We start from the raw sequence: 7,278 nt of genomic DNA on the forward strand, positions 1-7,278 counted from the left end.
CTCCGGGACTGGTGTCAGACCCGCGTTAGTTATGAATGTGATTTTTCTAGGTTTGTCCTATCATCCAGCCGCCTCTCGGCCAACAGTAGATTCTTGTGTCCTTGGCCAGGAGTCCTTCACTGTTAAGATGAGTGAACGCTCAGTTCATCAGTTTGTTAACAGGTCCTCCTCCTGTGTGACTTAGATGAGAAGGGAGAAGTTTGCATTTGGTGGGAGGAGAGCAGGGGGCAGCTGATCGCAGGCAGATGGGTGCTCCCTCCCCCGAGAGAACCTGAGTTTATACGCTCCCTTCTGGGTCCCTGATACCATCAGTCACCCTGAATTTCTCCTGAGGATAAACCAGGAGGATCAGGGTGGGTAATTAGAAATCTGCCTTGGTTCTAACATCTGGCAGGAGAGATGGTTTCTTTTGTTATGTATGTAATTAGAATGAGTGAAATCAGGTGAGGCCCCCTCCTGGTTGGTGGGGTTTCTCTAAGGTGGAGGGCTGTGCCACCTGGGGGCCACCCTTCTGTCTAGCAGCAGAAAGAGTTGTGATCCTGAACACACTAATGGACACGTACAAATAAGCCAGCACTGAGGTGGGTAGGCAGGTGTCCCGGCAGCCGGGGAGAGATTTCAGGAGATGAAGGGGGGAGATATGTAGGCTAGAGAGAGGGGGTCCTCTTTGGGATTTCCGTTGCCAGACAGAGCAGAGCCGAGGAAGCGGGGATGTCTTCATGGAGAAGGGATGTCCAGAGCTGCCTTGACAGAGGGAGAGACATAGGTTAGCTGGGCTTCGCCCCTGAGGTGAGCAAGAGAGGTGATTTCATCCTGGCCTGGCTGAGGAGAGGTTCTGAGGCTGGCGTGAGGTGAGGGGGTTTGTGGGACTCAGCACCGAGCTTCACCTTTTCACTTTCCCTCTTTTCACCAACCACAGCACCCCCTTATCTTGTGGCTAGGGGCAGCCACCAGCAGTGGGAAGAGAACCAGACCTCCCTGAGCCTCCGTCTCTTCCTCCGTGAAATGTGGCTTAGTAACACCTCCCTGGGGCATTGTGAGAATCACAGGACATAACGTAGGGGAGACTACTTTCCGCTCTAGAGTGGACCGGCTCCCTCCATCCTGTCTCCCTCTCTCTTCAGTCAGATGGGGTGCTGAAGCAGCTGGGGGCGGGATGCAGCTGGCTAGAGCTGGGCTTTGCCCTTGCCCATCCTGTTGGTGGCCTGGAGGAACATTCTGGATTAGCAGATTGTGAAGGAGGGGCAAAGAAGGATGGGGGTGGGGAGGTAAGTCTGTCTACTTTTTATTTTTGTTTTTTGTTTAACTCCAGCACCGTAAGTGAATCCCTGGGGTCAGAGAGGCAGAAGGAAGCCTACCCGAAATGAACAGAGCCCTGCTTGCTTTCCACACAGGCCTCTGGCCCTCTGCTTCTCTGTGGCCGGCGCCACCCCTCCCCTCCCCGCCGGTGTCCGCCCTCCAGTGGACTGGTGGGGCTGGAGGGCAGGGGTGTGCACACAGGTCCCATCACAGGAGGGGAGGGGCAGGTTCGGGAGGCTCCCAGCCGGGAGCTGACACAGATGAACAGACCAGAAGGCAGAGGCCAATGCCTGTAGCCCACACTGTCACCCCAGAGCCAGTGACTAATAGTGGCAGAGGGTGGGGAGAGGAGAGTGCCGAAGGGGGGGAAGGAGGGAACGGGGAAGTGGGGAGCACCTGATCGGGTGCCGCTCTGGCCATCTGCCGTCCCCGCACACAGGCTGTGCTGACTGCAGTTTGGGATTTGGAAGAGGATTCTGGCTGGAGGACGAGGAGGCTTGTTGCAGTGGAGTGTTTGGGAGGCTGCTCCTTCCCCCGCTGCTCCTCGCACCAGCTTCCTGACCTCCAAAATGCTCCTTAAATATAACCCGCTCAGCACCTGACGACTCCCCTGCCTGAGCTGGGAGCTTTGATTCCCCAGCGTGTGACTGCAGCAGTGCTCTGCCCCAGTTTTGCCGGCTCCTGGAGGCATGCAGCTCTGCCCTGGTCCTGGGGCTCTCTTCTCCTCGGGAGGCACGCGCAGAACCCAGAAACTCGAGAGAGAAGGGGAGCCTCGGGGATCATGTCCACTGTCTATTTTCTGCTCCAGATAGGCTCCCTGGGACTTCCCAAGGTCACGAGGAGGCGTGAGCTTCTGGTGGTGGAAAGAGCCGCTGATGGGTGGGCGGCAGGGGGCTGAACTCTGGTGAGTTCGTGGGCTCACAGCTGCCAGGTTTCCCTTGGCCGAGGCCTTGGGTGTCTGCATAGTGGTATGCCCAGGTTCAAAGCCCTCCCACCAGTCCCTGCTTAGGGATGAGCAAGAAGCACTAATCCTGATCTTGTTGGCTTGAGAAAGGAACAGGACCGGGGTGGTGAGACTTTCAGGCTTGTAGGAGGCCAAGAGAAAGTCAAAGCCGCTAAAATCAAAAAGGAACTTCTTCCAACCTGCATTCAAAAGCCAGTAAAGTTTGGAAGAACCCATTGTATTGTAGCGAGAGGTTTGGAGCGATACAACTCAACCTTATGTTAATCAGACCTATAAACACAACAAACTTGGGAATATCCATGAGCCTGGGAAGGCCAATTTTTTGAACTTAGGTTTTGGAAAATGAAGATGACACAAATTGTTACAGTCCGCCCCTCTGCACCACCGTCCTTCTGTCTCATCCATTCCGTTCACAAAGACCCAAAGGAGAAGATTGGTGTCAGGCGTTTTCTAGTTACTTTATTTTTAAATTGTTTTTGCTAAATACTGAATAGCTATAAAGATTATTTATATAACATTAAGTATGGGGGCACCTGGGTGGCTTGGTCGGTTAAGCGTCTGCCTTCGGCTCAGGCTGTGGTCCTGGGGTCCTGGGATGGAGCCCCAAGTCGGGCTCCCCGCTCAGCAGGGAGTCTGCTTCTCCTCCTCCTGCCCCTCCCCCCGCTCATGCTCGCGTGCTCTCTCTCTCTCTCTCTCTCTCAAGAAAATAAATAAAATCTTTTGTATAAAGCATACAAAAAAAAGAAACAATAAGCACGGTATACTTTTTTTAATACTTTATTTATTTATTTGACAGAGAGAGACACAGTGAGAGCAGGAACACAAGCAGGGGGAGTGGGAGAGGGAGAAGCAGGCTTCCCGCCCTAGCAGGGAGCCCGATATGGGGCTCGATCCCAGCACCCCGGGATCAAGACCTGAGCCTGAAGGCAGACGCTTAACGACTGAGCCACCCAGGCGCCCCAAGCACGGTATACTTCTTACCTGTCCTGCTGATTCCACTGTCTTCCTCACTCTTTAGAGGTGACCACCTTTCTGAATGTTGGAGTTTGTCATTTGCTTGATTTTTCCATTTTATGGATACAGGCTGTCTAACCTCACAGATACAGAATATCTAGATACTCTGAGTACTGATGAGGTTGAGCACCTTTTTAATATATGAATATGAACTATATGTTACATGTTGGTTTTCTAGCTGCGCATGCATGGAATCAATCAGACTTTGCATTCTTCACTGATTTGCTTTCTCTGTTCAACATCGTTTCCGAGATTTGCATCCACTTGGTTGCACGTGACAGTAATTGATAAATTTTCTGAATGTTATATACTATTTGCACTTAAGAAAATCCCAGTTACTTATCCTTCCTGCTGTTGATAGACATTTGTTTCCAGGTTTTAGGGTTTGTTTCTGCAGACCATGTTATTACTCAGAGTGCTGTCTGGCGTTTCTCCTGCACATCTCTTATTGGGAGCTTCTTCAGTTGCTAGAATAGAACCATTAGGTGTTAGGGGATGCACTTCTTCAACTTTACCATGTAATACCAAATGGTTTGCTTAGGTAGTTGAACCCACTGTACGTGTCCACAAGCTCCTTTCCAACCTTTTTATTATTAGGCTTTTTAACTTTTGCCAATTAGATGGGTATGAAATGACTTCTCAGTGGCATTTTAGACTTGTGTTTCCTGAGTGCTAATGAGGTTGAGCACCTTCTTTTTTTTTTTTTTTTTTTTTAAGATTTTATTTATTTGACAGAGAGACACAGCAAGAGAGGGAACACAAGCAGAGGGAGCGGGAGAGGGAGAAGCAGGCTTCCCCAGGAGCAGGGAGCCTGATGTGGGGCTGGATCCCAGGACCCTGGGATCACGACCTGAGCCGAAGGCAGATGCTTAACGACTGAGCCACCCAGGCGCCCCGAGCACATTTTTATATATTTATTGATCACTTCCTGTCCTGAAAGTGCTTATTCAAATCCCTTGTCTGTTTTTCTTCTTTTTTTTTAAGACTTTATTTATTTATTTATTTTACAGAGAGAGAGAGAGAGCGAGCGAGAAAGGGAACACACGCGGGAGGAGTGGGAAAGGGAGAAGCAGGCTTCCCGCCGAGCAGGTAGCCCGATTCGGGGCTCAATCCCAGGACCCTGGCTGGGATCATGACCTGAGCGGAAGGCAGACGTTTAATGACTGAGCCACCCAGGCGCCCTTGTCTATTTTTCTAATTGTTTTTCTTTTTCTTACTGATTTGTAGAATTTTTTTTTTTCATAAATTCTGTGAACAGTTCCTTTTTCGGTTACATTTGCTGTGAAAGCTTTCTCCCAGAAAAGCCTTGTCTTTTCTCCCTCTTTATGATCAGCTTTGATGATGAGATGTTCACAGGTTTACTGTGGTTGAGATTCCTCAGCCTTCTCCTTTCTGGACATTGGGGCTTTTTTGTGAATTGTTGAGGAAATCCTCAAGCAGCCATCTGTGTGAGGATCAGTTGGTAATTATGATTTATCAAGGGAGATGGTTTTTCCTCCTTCAGTCTCTGCCAAGGCTGAAGATAGGCATGTCTTTTAGTTCCTCGGCAGCATGTGGAAGTTTCTTTTAGGCTCATTCTTAGGGTGAGGGTAAGCCAGCAGGGCCTTTCTCTTCTCACATTAGTGGGCCTGTGGCGTTATCTCTGTCCACCGTGGTGGTGGTGGTGGTTTTTTTTTTCCTTTCTAAATGTTTTATTTTATCCAGCATTTTTAGTTGTTTTTAGCAGGAAGGTCCATCAGCGTATCTAGTTTGCTATACTGCCAGAGATAGAAGTCTTTGGACTTTCATTTTTTCTTAAAAATTCTTGCCCTTCGGTGGGGCGCCTAGGTGGCTCAGTCGGTTGAGCGTCTGACTTTTGGTTTCAGCTCACTCAGGTCGTGATCTCGGGGTCATGAGATCAAGCCCTGTGTCAGGCTCTGGGCTCAGTGCAGAGTCTGCTTGTCTCCCTCCCTCTACTCCTCCCCCTGCACACTCTGTCTGTCTCTCTCAAATAAATGAATAAATAAAATCTTAAAAATAAATTCTTGCCCTTCCTGAAATGCAGACATCTAGGAGCAGCCAGATTGCAGTCAGGCAGGAGCAGGAGAATCGAAAGCACCTGCCTGACCATTAACCCGTACATTCACCCCCTGAGTAATCTAGAATTACGTCAGTGCTGACAACTTACTGGTCAGGAAACTTTCCAAACCATACAAAATAGTCTGCCCTCTGTGAGAAGATCAAAGAGGGAAATACACTGAATGATGAATGTCTCGTCATCTTGCTTGGTCTTATTCTTTAATTTAAGGAAAGATAGCAATCCCATGGCCCTTTAAAGCCATATTTCGATCATGTTTTAAGATTTTCTTTTTTTTTTTTTTTTTTGAAGATTTTATTTATTTATTTGACAGAGAGAGACACGGCGAGAGAGGGAACACAAGCAAGGGGAGTGGGAGAGAGAGAAGCAGGCTTCCCGCCGAGCAGGGAGCCCGACGCGGGGCTTGATTCCAGGATCCTGGGATCATGACCTGAGCCACCCAGGCGCCCTTAAGATTTTCTTATGGACCAGAGCTCTGGTTTCAGAAACAGGGAACAGCCAAGGGGAATTTGAGGGAGATGATTGCCTCCCAACCCACTAGGCTCTCCTTGTCTTGTTATTCACATCACATTTCATATGCTGATACGTAAGCAAGCTAACTCATCAGCAATAGTAGTAGAAAGAAGCAGCTAAGTTGATTTAGCATCTTTTTTTTACCTGTTGCCTGGATTCTTTTTGCTTTGGGAGCATGTGAGCCCTTATCAATTAGCTTCTCTGATAGATTTTTTTTTTTTTAAGATTTTATTTATTTATTTGACAGAGAGAGACACAGCGAGAGAGGGAACACAAGCAGGGGGAGTGGGAGAGGGAGAAGCAGGCTTCCCGTTGAGCAGGGAGCCCGATGCGGGGGCTCCATCCCAGGACCCCGGGATCATGACCTGAGCCGAAGGCAGACGCTTAACGACTGAGCCACCCAGGCGCCCCAGATTTTTTTTTTTTTTAATAAGCATACATCCTAATTAAGAGACTGAGTTTTGGGGTTGAACATGCCTGGGTTCAAGTTTCAAGCTTGCAGCTTGTTGGCTGTTTAGCATTAGGCAAATCTAGATGCTACACTTGTGAGTTTTCAACAGCACTACCTGAAAAATAATGATTGTCACTACTTCATAATATGGATGTCAGAGTTAAATGAGATAATGCAAGTAAATGCTTAGCATGACACCTGACATAATATGCTTCCAATACATTCTTATTAATAGTTGCAAGGAGTTAAAAAAATAAGAGTAAAAGCCAAAGAATTTTAACATAATAGTGATGTGCTTCTAATGATGCAGGTTTTGTGTGTTACCTGTGACCAGAGCAGTTGGTAGGGCAGGATGAGAATATTCTCATCTACCTAGAGTACTCGAAGTGACATTTGTCTAGGGTCTGGCATCACAGGTCCCGGGAGGCCCTTTCAATGAATTACCTAGGTTGTAAAGGAGAACTTCTGCATCCCTGCAATATCTCTGCTGCGGGTACCTAACTAAAGAAGTCTTGAAAGCATTTCAGTGTTGCCTAGCCTGGGGGCTGTGGATGGAGGGAAAGTCCATAGCCCCAGGCTGCTTTGGGAGGACCTCTCTAAAAGCTCTGAATCCCTTGAAGAGTGTTTCTGGACACTCTGGACACTGGAGGGAGACTGCAGTGTTTTAGTTAGGTTCGCATCAGGCCACTTCAATTAACCACTTGGGAATAGTACCTACTGTATATAAGATCCCTCCTAAGTCAGCGGGGGGAGATGGAGCTGAACCTGATACACAGTGCCTCCCTTCATGGCATTTACCGTCTACAAAGAGAAAGGCAGGTAATAAACAAGGAATTACAAGTACAGTTGTGTGTTACCAGTGGGGATCTTGCACTCCAGTTTTTCTTAAGGCTGTCACCATGGAGGATCAGATACGGATGTCTGTAGATGATGTGCATGCAGCACGGACGGATGTGCATA

The 7,278-nt window shown here is 48.4% G+C and overlaps 1 protein-coding gene across 6 annotated transcripts in view; it reads left to right on the forward strand.

Annotated features, from left to right (window-relative positions):
- The window catches only part of GRAMD1B (GRAM domain containing 1B), a 166,232-nt gene that overhangs the window by 65,154 nt on the left and 93,800 nt on the right, over nt 1–7,278 (forward strand). The gene's annotated exons all lie outside the window — the stretch shown is intronic.

The sequence above is a fragment of the Phoca vitulina genome, unplaced genomic scaffold (assembly GCF_004348235.1).
Source record: "Phoca vitulina isolate PV1807 unplaced genomic scaffold, GSC_HSeal_1.0 scaffold38, whole genome shotgun sequence".
Classification (NCBI taxonomy): Eukaryota; Metazoa; Chordata; class Mammalia; order Carnivora; family Phocidae; genus Phoca; species Phoca vitulina.